General features: G+C 42.3%; 2 long non-coding RNA genes across 2 annotated transcripts in view; one reads left to right on the top strand and one right to left on the bottom strand.

Moving 5' to 3' along the window:
* LOC140120602 (uncharacterized) overlaps positions 1 to 14,286 on the top strand; it is a 40,619-nt gene that overhangs the window by 10,909 nt on the left and 15,424 nt on the right. The window lies entirely within an intron of this gene.
* On the bottom strand, positions 1,026 to 9,195 carry LOC140120601 (uncharacterized). The gene is made up of 7 exons (XR_011853902.1): positions 9,148 to 9,195; positions 5,948 to 5,998; positions 5,680 to 5,730; positions 5,555 to 5,605; positions 5,438 to 5,485; positions 2,849 to 2,904; positions 1,026 to 1,137 (listed from the first exon to the last, which is right to left on the bottom strand). It is a non-coding gene; the product is annotated as an uncharacterized lncRNA (long non-coding RNA).

Raw genomic sequence — 14,286 nt, 5'->3', positions numbered from 1 at the left:
ATACGCTTCAATATTCTTTCAGAACCCTGCCCCTCTCACCTGGAGCATATGTAATACCCTGTTAAAAACTATGAGTGCTATCCTCCATTGCTGGTTTAAAGAGGACCTGTCAGGTGAATAAAGTAAGCAGCTCCCTAGCCGTCCCCCCAGTTATAGCACGGCTAAATCTGTAGCTTTATCGGAACATACCGAAAAGCTGGGAAACACTCCAGTACCTGGAGGTCCGATCGACGGGACCTAACTTACAGCAGTCCGGCATATTCATGAGGGGGCGGCCCGAAACACTCCCCTCTCTTCAGCTTCTCTCCGGAGGGCGCCACTCCCACAACATATGCTGGTGGTGACTGCCAGGCTAGATGCTGCAGTCACCGCCTCCTCAGCCCGCCCCTCATGAATAAGCTGGAACACTGTAAACTAGGTCTGCTGATCGGCCCGCTACGTACTGGAGTGTTTCCTAGCTTTTCGGTATGTTCCAATAAAGTTACAGACTTAACAGTGCTATAATTGGGGGGCTGGGGGGAGGATAGGAAGTGGCTTCCTTTAGTATGAGCAGCTAAAGTGTTTTATTGATTTGACTGGTCCTCTTTGAAGCTTGTCTTGCTAGCTTCTTGTCTGTAGTCGCTTGCTATTTGTTTGTACTTTTATTTTTTCAATATTTGGCTTATGTTCTTGCCTGCAGTCCTGTGTATTTGATACTGTACTTTATATGCCATCTTGGGGCTCATTCACACAAACACAATGGGGACCGATATGCTGCCACACCATTTGCGGGCGCATATCGGTCCCCCATGTCTATGGCGCCCAGTCACTGTGCAGTAAGCACAATACAATGCGACCGTGTTACGGCACTAGCCCGCTTTTTCCTTTTTAAATTTTATACTTTTTATATCAACTAAAAGGTTTTTTTTATTACTAATGATTGCATGTCCAGTAATATCTGTGAAATATGCAATACAACCAAAGTCTATTTAAATATGCAGACATTTTATTCCACATCATCTTTATTCAAGCTTTGAGCACTGCTTGTAGGAAATTTTGTCAAAAACATTTGAAAGACTTGTGGGGGGAATGTCTGCTGCAGAACTTGTAGCAACTTGCAGAGGTTGTCCACAGACAGTGATGGTGATGGTAAGTGATCTACGATATAATCATAGGGAGAGGAACGGCACAGCATGTTAATAAATCTGTATGTAGGGGCCAAATGCATCCAAAAACATATTCAAGGAATGCACAAGGAAAAAGTGATGCAAACATATGGCCCAAGGCAGTAAGTATTAGATTAAGCAATTTTATTCATAAATTCAAAGACCTATCCCAGGGACCACCCACACCCCATCCTCAACAGCCCTTTCTTTAGCAGGAAATGTCAATGAAATGCTTGGTTAGGGGCGTATAAATTCACAATAATATAATCAATAATATAATTATTGATGGTGCACACAATAATAATATAGTGCCTTTGAGGGTCTAATGTAGGGGTTATGCACAGAGAGCACCAGTGTCCTTGAAAGCAATTAGGACTTGGTTGAGGACAGGAACGTGTCACAAATTATTCTAGGTTTTCTCTGTGTATTGCAGTGTTTCTGGGGTAGTAGTGCAGCATCATTTAGAAGGCTTTTGTTTCGATCTCCAGGACGGGGTTGCTGGACAAGTACCGTATATACTCCGAGTTTTATACCGTATATACCGAGTTTTTCAGCACAAAAAATGTGCTGAAAAACTTCCCCTCGGCTTATACACGAGTCAATATGTGTCGAAAATACTTAAAAAATAATAAACTTATATACTCACCCTCTGGTAGCCCCAATGTGCAGCGCTGCTCCCCCGATGTCCGCGCGGGTCCTCTTCTGGCTTCCGCGCCCGTCTTCTGTCTTCTGTAAGGGCGCTGGGTGCTGCCATTGCTCTCTCCCGGGCCTAGTATGACGTCAGCAGCGGCGCGTCATACTAGGCGCCTGCCGGCCGGGAGAGAGCGGTGGCGGCGCACACCACAATCTTAGAGAAGACAGAAGATGGGCGTGGAAGCCAGAAGAGGACCCGCGCGGACATCGGGGGAGCAGCGCTGCACATGGGGGCCACTGGAGGGTGAGTATATAAGTTTATTTATTTTTTTAAATGCTGGGCAGGTGGTATATTACTGGGGGCAGGCTGGACTGAGCTGTATATTACTGGGGGCAGGCTGGGCTGTGCTGGTAACTACTGGGGGCAGGCTGGGGTGGCTGTATACTACTGGGGGCAGGCTGCGGTGGCTGTATACTACTGAGGGCAGGCTGGGGTGGCTGTATACTACTGGGGGCAGGCTGTATACTACTGGGGGCAGGCTGGGCTTGCTGTATACTACTGGGGGCAGGCTGGGCTGGCTGTATACTACTGGGGGCAGGCTGGGCTGGCTGTATACTACTGGCGGCAAGCTGGGCTGGCTGTATACTACTGGGGGCAGGCTGTATACTACTGGGGGCAGGCTGGGCTGGCTGTATACTACTGGAGGCAAGCTGGGCTGGCTGTATACTACTGGGGGCAAGCTGGGCAGGCTGTATACTACAGGGGGCAGGCTGTATACTACAGGGGGCAGGCTGTATACTATAGGGGCTGGCTGGCTATATACTGGGGGGAAGGTCTGTGACCAATGCATTTCCCACCCTCGCTTATACTCGAGTCAATAGGTTTTCCCAGTTTTTGGTGGTAAAATTGGGGGTCTCGGCTTATACTTGGGTCGGCTTATACTCCAGTATATACGGTAAATGTATGCTGTTTGAAAGTGTTTAAAGGGTGGAAATGGGAAAATATTTTTTGATTATTTTATAAAGTGCCATTTGATGTGTGGTTTGGGGTTGACAAGGTACCTGCTTACCTTCTTATGACTATTCCACAGTCTTTGGGCCACAACAGCAGAGGAATCTGAGGAACCTGCAGGAGACAAGACCAGGGGAAATTATGGTTAAATCAGAGACTGGTTCTGATGTATAGACCCCCTACCATCATCTATACTTGGTCTCATAGGGTAGGAGTAAGGAATATTTTACCTTGAAGGTTTTTGTCCTTCTCTGCTGCTTCTGCTGCTGAATGATAGAAAATAATACAGTTAATAATGTTTCTGCTGCAAAAAGATATTGGGGGTCATTTACTAAGGGCCCGATTCGCGTTTTCCCGACGTGTTACCCGAATATTTCCGATTTGCGCCGATTGTACCTGAATTGCCCCGGGATTTTGGCGCACGCGATCGGATTGTGGCGCATCGGCGCTGGCATGCGCGCGACGGAAATCGGGGGGCGTGGCCGAACGAAAACCCGACGTATTCGGAAAAACCGCCGCATTTAAGAACCGAAAATGTGTCGCTCGGGACCCGCTTACCTTCACTCAGACGGCCTCGGTGAATTCCGGCGCGTTAAAATGCTTTTCAGCGCAGCAGCGCCACCTGGTGGACGGCGGAGGAGCTACCTTATTAAATCCCGGCCGGACCCGAATCCAGTGCAGAGAACGCGCCGCTGGATCGCGACTGGACCGGGTAAGTAAATGTGCCCCATTGTCACAGCATGAGAATAAATAGGGAATACCTGGAGCCCAGAACATTCACCTCTCCCCTCCTTCCCATATACTGCATTTAACACAATGGGGGGATTCATTAAAGGGGTATTCTCGTCTGGGCATTCACATTCAGTTTGATAAATCTGCCATATATAAACATTTCTTCAATTAGATGTTATTAAAAAAAATGTTCCTGTGTGAAGATAATTTCTCATAAATGTCCCTTAGAAACGAGATAGCTTCCTCGGATACTGCCACCTCTGCCCGAGAGATTGCACAAATAAACAAAAAGGTTTTGTATATGAAATGTCTGGGAGTTACTGCATGTCCCACAGCCGTCCTGTGGTAATGATTGCAGAATCCAGTTCAGGCAGGACTCTATAGCCCAAGTCTGGCCACCGCTGCCAGAGTGTTACGTGGTCGTAACCGAGGAAGCCATCTGGTTTCTAAGGGACAACATGACTACATTTATGAGAAATTATCTTCACACAGGAACATTTTTTTTAATAACATCCAATTGAAGAAATGTTTATATATGGAGGATTAGTGAAACTGAATGTGAGTGCCCAGACGAGAATACCCCTTTAATGTGTTGTAGGCTCTGACAGTGCAGAGCTGGAGAACACTTGTCTAGTGGTGTGGATGAATCTGTCTGAGTTTTAGGCCTCATAAACGTAATGGAGAGTGTGATCCTAGACATCTATGGCTTCCAGTCATGGTGCAGTGAGTAAAAGCTCTCATTTGTTTGTGTGCATGAGACCTAAGAGTGTAGGGTTCTACTTTTAGACCTGCTTTTAGTTGGTCTAAACTGTGTTCCACAATGTGGCTCACCCTAATTTTTGGTGCACAGAAAATTTTATTCCCCTTTTGCAGAGACCATGTCCCCTTTGTTGGGCAAGTCAGAAGTGGAGGAATAGTTTTTAACCTTTCATAAATGTGGTAGAAGGCTCTTTTAGCGTAGATAATGCCAGAAGTCTGGCCAAAGTGCTCTCTGCATATACATTTACTCCACTGTTTGATAGGGGTGGAATACATCCCAATGAACGACCCATAGTGACCTCTTCAAGTGGACACAATATAAACCAGTGGTCCCCAAACTACAGCCCGTGGACCGTTTTCATCCGGCCCCCGCCACATCCAGCTCTCGGAGCGCCCCCAGCGGGTTGTGGCAGTCGGGCAGGAGCCTCCGTCCGGACAGGAAGCTCCTGCCCGTCACTGAATAGTGCTCGATATTATTGCAGGTGGAGCGATGTGCCCGGAAGACAACACATCGCTCCTTGAACCTGGATGCGCGGCCGCGTGATTACATCATCACGCGCCCGCGCACCCCTTCCTGTCCGGCAGCAGCCAGAAGAATGAAGACGTGGGAGCCGCTGCCAGAGGTGAGTATAGGGTTTTTTTTGTTTTTTTTTTACCAGCAGCAAATACATAAATACATGGGGGCATCATACAAAATAATGGTGAAGGGGGCATAAGAAAATAATTAATGATGGAGGGGGCATCAGAAAATAATTAATGATGGAGGGGGCATCAGAAAATAATTAATGGTGGAGGGGCAGCGTATGAAATAATTAATGGTGGGGGGCAGCATAGGAAATAATTATGAGGGGCAGTCTAGTAATTAATGGGGAGGGGGAGGCAGTATTATTCAATAATTAATGGAGAGGGGTCCCCGTATATTTCAAAATTAATTGACCCAATTAATTAATTGATTGGGCCAATATATAAAATAGTTCACGAGGGGTGCAGTATATTAAATAATTAATTGAAGGGGGCCCAGTGTATTACGGATGCGGTCACATGTACTGCTATTTATTTTTAAAATTTAGTCCGGCCCTCCGATGGGCTGAGAGGGACAGTGAACGGCCCCCTATGTAAAAAGTTTAGGGAACCCCTGATATAAACTATAACTCACCTCTTACTGTTCTTTAGACATTTCAGTCTCCACCACTTTTGTCTTGGCCTAATAAATAAAGCAGAAATTTCAATGTATGGGCTACAGCAATGTAACTTCTATATTCTATATACTTACTGGGGAGACTCCATGCTGGGGCAGGTCACTTCCAACTCCGGTTTTACAGGTCTATAATAGAAAACATAGGGATCAAGGTTCAATGTATGGACCCAATCAATATAATGTATAATTTATATACTTACTGGGGAGACTCCATGCTGGGGGAGGCTACTTCCACCTCTGCTTCTACCGGTCTATAATAAAAACATAAGGATCATTGTACAGACTCCAGTAATACAAATTCAAAAATTCATTCCTATATATTCTATATACTTACTGGGGAGAGTCCATGCTGGGGGAGGCTACTTCCACCTCTGCTTCTACCGGTCTATAATAAAAACATAAGGATCATTGTACAGACTCCAGTAATACAAATTCAAAAATTCATTCCTATATATTCTATATACTTACTGGGGAGAGTCCATGCTGGGGGAGGCTACTTCCACCTCAGATTCTACAGGTCTGTAATAGAAATATAAGGATTGTATGGACTCCAGGTATGTAATTTAATAAATTCATTCCTATATATGCTATATACTCAGGGCCGATTCTAGCATATTTGCTGCCTGAGGCGAATATTAAAATGCTGCCCCCCCCCCCCGCTCCCTGTTAAGTAAATGCTGAAAACTTTACTAACAATTAACAACCCTACATACAGCTCCCTGACACTGTGTGACTGACTACAGGATCTGAGAGGCATTAGTGGAATCTAGTACCTTATAGATGACAATCTCTACCATCAGGAGGACTTTATTCCGTGTTCTCCAATCCATGACGTATCACTGCTGAATTCACGGCCGGATATCTTCAGCTCCGTGCAGCATCTCCACCCGGCGTCCCTAAAAATACCACAGTCACTTACAGTATAAAGTCTCCTGGAAAACAACACTGCGCTCCTAAATAATATATACCCCTCACAACACAACTGACCGCACGCTACCCCACATATAACACATCCCTTCATTATATAGGGATAAAATCTATATACATATAATATACTGTATCCCATATACAGCCCCTGCAGCTAAGTAATATACTGTACCCGATATACAGCCCCCCCAGCATAGTAATATACTGTATCCCATATACATCCCCCCCAGCTTAGTAATATACTGTACCCCATATACAGCCCCCCCCAGCTTAGTAATATACTGTATCCCATATACATCCCCCCGCTTAGTAATATACTGTACCCCATATACAGCCCCCCCAGCTTAGTAATATACTGTATCCTATATACATCCCCCAGCTTAGTAATATACTGTATCCCATATACAGCCCCCAGCTTAGTAATATACTGTATCCCATATACAGCCCCCCAGCTTAGTAATATACTGTACCCCATATACAGCCCCCCAGCTTAGTAATATACTGTACCCCATATACATCCCTCCAGCTTAGTAATATACTGTATCCCATATACATCCCCCCAGCTTAGTAATATACTGTATCCCATATACAGCCCCCAGCTTAGTAATATACTGTATCCCATATACAGCCCCCAGCTTAGTAATATACTGTATCCCATATACAGCCCCCAGCTTAGTAATATACTGTATCCCATATACAGCCCCCCAGCTTAGTAATATACTGTATCCCATATACAGCCCCCCAGCTTAGTAATATACTGTACCCCATATACAGCCCCCCAGCTTAGTAATATACTGTATCCCATATACATCCCCCCAGCTTAGTAATATACTGTATCCCATATACAGCCCCCAGCTTAGTAATATACTGTATCCCATATACAGCCCCCCAGCTTAGTAATATACTGTATCCCATATACAGCCCCCCAGCTTAGTAATGTACTGTATCCCATATACAGCCCCCCCAGCTTAGTAATATACTGTATCCCATATACAATCCCTCCAGCTTAGTAATATACTGTATCCCATATACAGCCTCCCTGCTTAGTAATATACTGTACCCCATATACAGCCCTCCCAGCTTAGTGATATAGTGATATATAATATATACAGCACCCCCCAGTATAAAATGATTCTGGCCCCATATAATATATACTGAATCCCCCCCAGTATAAAATAATTATAGCCCCAAATAATATCTATAGCATCCCCCCAGTATAAAATAATTATAGCCCCAAATAATAGATATATAGCATCCCCCCCCAGTATAAAATAATTATAGCCCCAAATAATATCTATAGCATCCCCCCCAGTATAAAATAATTATAGCCCCAAATAATATCTATAGCATCCCCCCCCATCATAAAATAATTATAGCCCCAAATAATATCTATAGCATCCCCCCCAGTATAAAATAAGTATAGCCCCAAATAATATATATATAGCATCCCCCCCCCCCAGTATAAAATAATTATAGCCCCAAATAATATATATATAGCATCCCCCCCAGTATAAAATAATTCTAGCTCCAAATCCCCAAATAAAATATACAGAACCCCCCCGCCCCTAGTATAAAATAATTCTGGCCCCATATAATATCTATAGCATCCCCCTAGTATTAAACAATCATAGCCCCAAATAATATATATATAGCATTCCCCCCAGTATAAAATAATTATAGCCCCAAATAATATCTATAGCATCCCCCCAGTATAAAATAATTATAGCCCCAAATAATAGATATATAGCATCCCCCCCCAGTATAAAATAATTATAGCCCCAAATAATATCTATAGCATCCCCCCCAGTATAAAATAATTATAGCCCCAAATAATATCTATAGCATCCCCCCCATCATAAAATAATTATAGCCCCAAATAATATCTATAGCATCCCCCCCAGTATAAAATAAGTATAGCCCCAAATAATATATATGTAGCATCCCCCCCCAGTATAAAATAATTATAGCCCCAAATAATATATATATAGCATCCCCCCCAGTATAAAATAATTCTAGCTCCAAATCCCCAAATAAAATATACAGAACCCCCCCACCCCTAGTATAAAATAATTCTGGCCCCATATAATATCTATAGCATCCCCCTAGTATTAAACAATCATAGCCCCAAATAATATATATATAGCATTCCCCCCAGTATAAAATAATTATAGCCCCAAATAATATAAATATATATTGCATCCCCCCCAGTAATAAAGAAATAATTATAGCCCCAAATAAAATAGCATTCCATGATCCCCCCCCCCCCGTTTAAAATAATTCTGGCCCCATATGATATATATATACCCCCCCCCCCCCCCCCGCAGTATTAATTATTAGCCCCAATTAATTAAATACATGAAAAATAATAAAAATCATACTCACCTGCAGGCAGCTGCTCCCTCGCCGCGGCTCCGGTGTTCACGCGGCTCTCTTGTGAGACGCGGCTCCGCACAGTGACACAGGCGCCGCGCCATGACGTCATGGCGCCTGTGTCACTGCTTAGAACGGAGCGACGCAGCTGCCGGAAAGGCGCTGCGTCGCTCCGCATATAAATCGCGCCTGTGTCTTAAAGAGACAGGCGCGATTTATTTAGCTGGTGGGCGATTCGGGCGTTAATGGACGCCCGAATCGCCCACTTTAGAGCGGCGAATTTCGCCGCCCTTTACAGGGACCCGCATTCTGCCGCCTGAAGCGAGATTTTCATCTCGCCTCATGGCAGATGCGGCCCTGTATATACTTACTGGAAAGACTCCACACTGGTCCAGGACACAATCTCTTGTTCTAACAGTCTATAATAGAAAACACAGGGATCAATCTATGGACCCAATGCAATGTAAATTAAGCCCTATATAATCTATATACTTACTGGAGAGAGTCCATGCTGGGCTGGGCCACCTTCACCTTTTCTCCTAAAGGACTATAGTAAAAACATAGGAATGAATATATGGACCCAATTAATGTAATCTAAACCCTATATATTTTATATACTTACTGGAATGACTCCACACTGGTCAGGATGTATTCCAGTTCTGTCCTAAAGGTCTATAATAGAAAACACAGGGATCAATGTATGAACGACAGATATATACACTGTATATATAGCCCTATATACTTATTGGGGAGACTCGGTGCTTGGCCAGGTCACTTTCACCTTGTGTCCTAAAGGTCTTTAATAGAAAACATTAGGTTCAATCAATGGAGTTTGATGACAACACGAATATCCATGATGTCAGTGCATAGTCACTTCTAATATCTGGACCCTCACCCACTCACCTTCCTTGTTCCCCTATTTCCTCCTCCACCACTTTCCTGTCCTGTTTGTTCTCCTTGTGATGCTCTATTTTCTTCTCCTCCACCACGTCCTGATGTTTTCTCTCCTCATCGTACTCCTTGCTATATGACATAGAACATAAATGACATCTTTATTAAAAATGTGGTATTTTATACTGACCACTATTGGGGAAGGTAGTGTGAAATAAAATATCTGACACCTGGTGTAGTTCTGCCACTTTATATACTTACCTGGTATTAGGCATAAAGTTCATAATTTCCTTTGAAATTCTCATCCTAATATAGAAAACACATCGCTGGTTACTGGAACTTCTAAACATGTGTTCCACATAAACCCTTTATATACCCAATATACCCCTTATACACCTCATGTAAATATCATGGTCCCATATACACCTGATTATCATAATCTCATCAAATTCATGTTCCCATCATAACCTCACCTCCCCATATTTCATGTCATGTCACGTCCCCTATATGTCCCCTATATGTCCCCTATATGTCCCCTATATGTCCCACTCATACCCCTCATGTCACTATTCCCTTTAACCCCTTCCCCACGCCGGGTCTCGGTGCATGGAGAGGGCTCGGCCCGCGAGGCTTACCGGTAACACCCGCGATCTGTGCTAGCACCGATCGCGGGTGTTCTCACCTTGATCGCTGCCAGCAACGCATGGGCGTCGCCGTCTTGCCGCGGGTCGTCGCTCCCCGATGACGTCACGGGGAGCGGCGATCCGTCGCCATGGTAGCCTCGGGTGTTCCGAATACCCGAGGCTACTTTGTTTCATAAACACATTAGGTATCGCCGCATCTGAAAATGCCTGATCTATCAAAATATAATAACGGTTTTTCACTGCGTTTAACCCCGTAACGGAAAATAGCATCCAAAGTTGAAAATGGCATTTTTTTGCCATTTTGAAAAATCTAAAAAATTTTATAAAAAGTGATCAAAAGGTCGCACAGTCCTAAAATTATAGCAATGAAACCGCCATCAAAATTCACAAAAACTGACACTACCCTCAGCTCCATACACCAAAGTATGAAAAAGTTATAGGGGCCAGAAGATGGCAAAATCAAAATAAAAAAATTTTGTACAGGAGGTTTTAATTTTTTAAAATTTATAAAAGCTACACAAATGTGGTATCCACGCGATCGCAACGACCCAAAGAATAAAGTAGACATGTCATTTGGGGCGCACAGTGAAAGCTGTAAAATCCAAGCCCACAAGAAAACATTGCAAATGTGATTTTTTTTACCATTTTCACTGCATTTGGAATTTTTTTCCCGCTTCCTACTACACGGCATGGAATATTAAATACCGTCACTATGAAGTGTAATTTGTTACGCATAAAATAAGCCATCACAGAGCTCTTTATGTGGAAAAATAAAAAAGTTATAGTTATTTTGAAGGTGGTGAGTGAAAAATGGAAGTGAAAAAACTAAAAAAGGCCAAGTCGTTAAGGGGTTAATATTGTTATTGTTATAAAATACATACAGAATTAACCCCTAGTATTTTGGTCATATACAGAATAGAATTATCATATACAGGCAGTCCCCGGGTTACATACAAGATAGGGTCTGGAGGTTTGTTCCTAAGTTGAATTTGTATGTAAGTCGAAACTGTATATTTTATAATGGAAGTTCTAGACAATTTTTTTTCTTTTGCTCCAGTGACAATTGGATTTTCAAAATTTTTGGTGTAATTGGACCAAGAATTATCAATAAAGCTTCATTACAGACACCTTACAGCTGATCATTGCAGTCTGGGACTATAGTAAAGCATCCAGAGAGCTTCACCAGAGGTCACAGGGGGCAGAGGGGTCCGTCTGTAACTATGGGTTGTCTGTAAGTCGGGTGTCCTTAAGTAGGGGACGCCTGTAATTACCATTTTTCGGGGTCTGATCCATATATACGCCACCACCAACTGTTGGGGAATATGAAGAGATACATGATATACACATCAGAATATTCTCATTCATAGATATACTATAAGGTGACGTCACTGTATAGTCCGATAGAGACAATCTATCACATTGCCCATGTACCAGACAATTGGTCCTCTGTGAGCTGTGATATTATTTCCGCTATAAGTGCCTTATGTACTACATGGAAGCTGGAGATCATGAAGATTTGGGGCAATGTTCAGAAGATAACATGTTACCCATTGGTCATTGACCTGCACAATGGGGGAGATTGATCAAAAGTAGAGAAATGTAAAAGTGGAGTCATTGCCTATAACAACTTCTCTTACTAAAATAATGGAAAAAGTGAATGGGCAAGTTTTTTTTATCATCCTTTTCTCGATAATTTGCTAAGAAATCAGAAAATATGTCTTATAACAAACTATGATTCAAGTCACTTTCATTGACAGATAGCACTTTAATTGCCGAAAATCTAAATGGGTAAAAAAATGTGCAAAAAGTATATCTTGAGATATACACAAAAATGTGACAAATACGTCTTAAATATCAATCCAATGCTATTAAATTTCACCCTCTATCTCACCCCCCACCCCTGGGGTCAGGTGGGGGGAATTGTATTTTCTTTGTAAAAATTACATTTAGCGTAACCATAGAATAACAATGTGGGTGTAGTCATTTTCTGTTCCCTTGCTTACAAACTTTTCAAATATCAAATGCTCTACATTAAGTGCTCGAATTTAGTAGCATTGGATAGCTTTTAGAAAAATATTGTACATGTTTATTTTAAGATTTTGGATCTGATGTGTATTGATCGAACTATCACCTTTGTCAATTTTTTGCACACATTTAAAATTTCGGGCGATTACAGGACCATATGTCACCAAAATTGAAAAAGACTTAGGTCGAATCAATGTAATTATTAAAAATTTGGGGTTACTATTTAAGATTTTTAAGTTGCCGCCCTGGGGATAGGGGGTTGAGTTTGGTATCATTGGATAGATTTTTGAGAAAGATATAACACCATCCCGGGCTTTTGTTACACCTTCTGTGTATATATAATATATATATAATAGATTACAGTATATCTTCTATGTCTATGACATAAAGTGCAATATGTACATGATATTATGATGAAGGTGTAAAAATACATATCCATACACATAGAAATAGATTTAAACATCATCATTATTTTACTTCTGTATATACTACATAAGTAAAAAACACAATTAAATAATTTTACACATGAAATATAAATGCAGCACCTGGTGTGTGGATTATGTCTATGCAGAAATGAGACCTGTCATAGTGAGTATGTAGTGAGTGTGAAAACTTCTATATTGAGCAGATGTGATAAAAGTCTGTAACATGTTATCTGTATGATCTGTACAATCTCTCACATCAGAAGGGTTTTACCAAAGACAGCTCCCTATATACAGCTGGTAGTGACCACTAGGGGGCGCTCACTATATACAGGCTCATACAGCTACTATTATACACAAAGGCCACTGTATACAGTGGGCTCCCTCTAGTGGTGGCTGCAGGAAAACATTGTACATTAAAGGGTTTTCCCATTTCAACAAATAAATGTTATTGTTTTTATAATGAAAAGTTATGCAATTTAAATATACTTTCTGTATCAGTTCCTAACAGTTTTCTAGATCTCTGCTTGTTGTCATTTTATAGAAAGCTTCTATGTTTACTTCCAATGGAGAGAAATCTGACCATGGTCACACAGGTGCACGGCTCGTTATATCACACAGCTCTGATTACTCTGGGATACTAATGAGCCGTGCACCTGTGTGACCATGGTCAGATTTCTGTCCACTAGAAGTAAACATAGAAGCTTTCTATAGAAGGACAGCAAGCAGAGATCCAGAAAACTGTGAGGAATTGATACAGAAAGTATATTTGAAAATTGTATTACTTTTCATTATACAAACAATAACCGGTAACAACGGGTGTTAACCCTGCAATTGACTCTGGCAAAGCTGCCAATGGCATTAAAAAGCTGGCAGGGCGTGGGCAACGCCATATTGGATGAGATCGATGGTTCTCATGACATCATTGGGGAGTGCCGTTCTGTTGCTATGACAGTTACAAAAAGACACAAAAATTTAAATCACCCCCTTTGGAAAATATAAATTGATTAAAAGGCCATACAGTCCTCAAATTGATAGCATTGAAAATGACACCACCATCAGCTCCATTCACTGAAGTATGACAATGTTATTAGCGCAAGAAGATGGCAAAATGAAGATTTTTTTTTTTTGTGCAGGAGATTTTAATTCTTCTAAATGTATGAAACCAATATAAAACCTATACAAATTTGGTATCCGCATGATAATACCGACCCAAAGAATAAAGTAGACATGTAAGCCAAAGCTCTTTACATGGAAAAATAAAAAAGTTATAGATTTTTAAAGGTGGGGAGTGAAAAATGGAAATGCATAAACAAAAAGGGTCTGGTCATTAACCCCTTCACGCTCCGTGGCGGATATATCCGCCACGGAGCGCAGTGACTTAGCGTTCAGTGGCGGATATATCCGCCACAGCGCTTATGCCGGCTCGGCTCTGGATCAGAGCCGAACCGGCATCGGGAAACACGGGGTGCGGCTGTAACTAATAGCCGGCACCCCAGCGTAACACCCGCGATCGGAGTTGTCTCCG

Source organism: Engystomops pustulosus, chromosome 3, assembly GCF_040894005.1.
Source record: "Engystomops pustulosus chromosome 3, aEngPut4.maternal, whole genome shotgun sequence".
NCBI lineage: Eukaryota > Metazoa > Chordata > Amphibia > Anura > Leptodactylidae > Engystomops > Engystomops pustulosus.
This window is presented reverse-complemented; position numbering and strand designations above follow the sequence as displayed.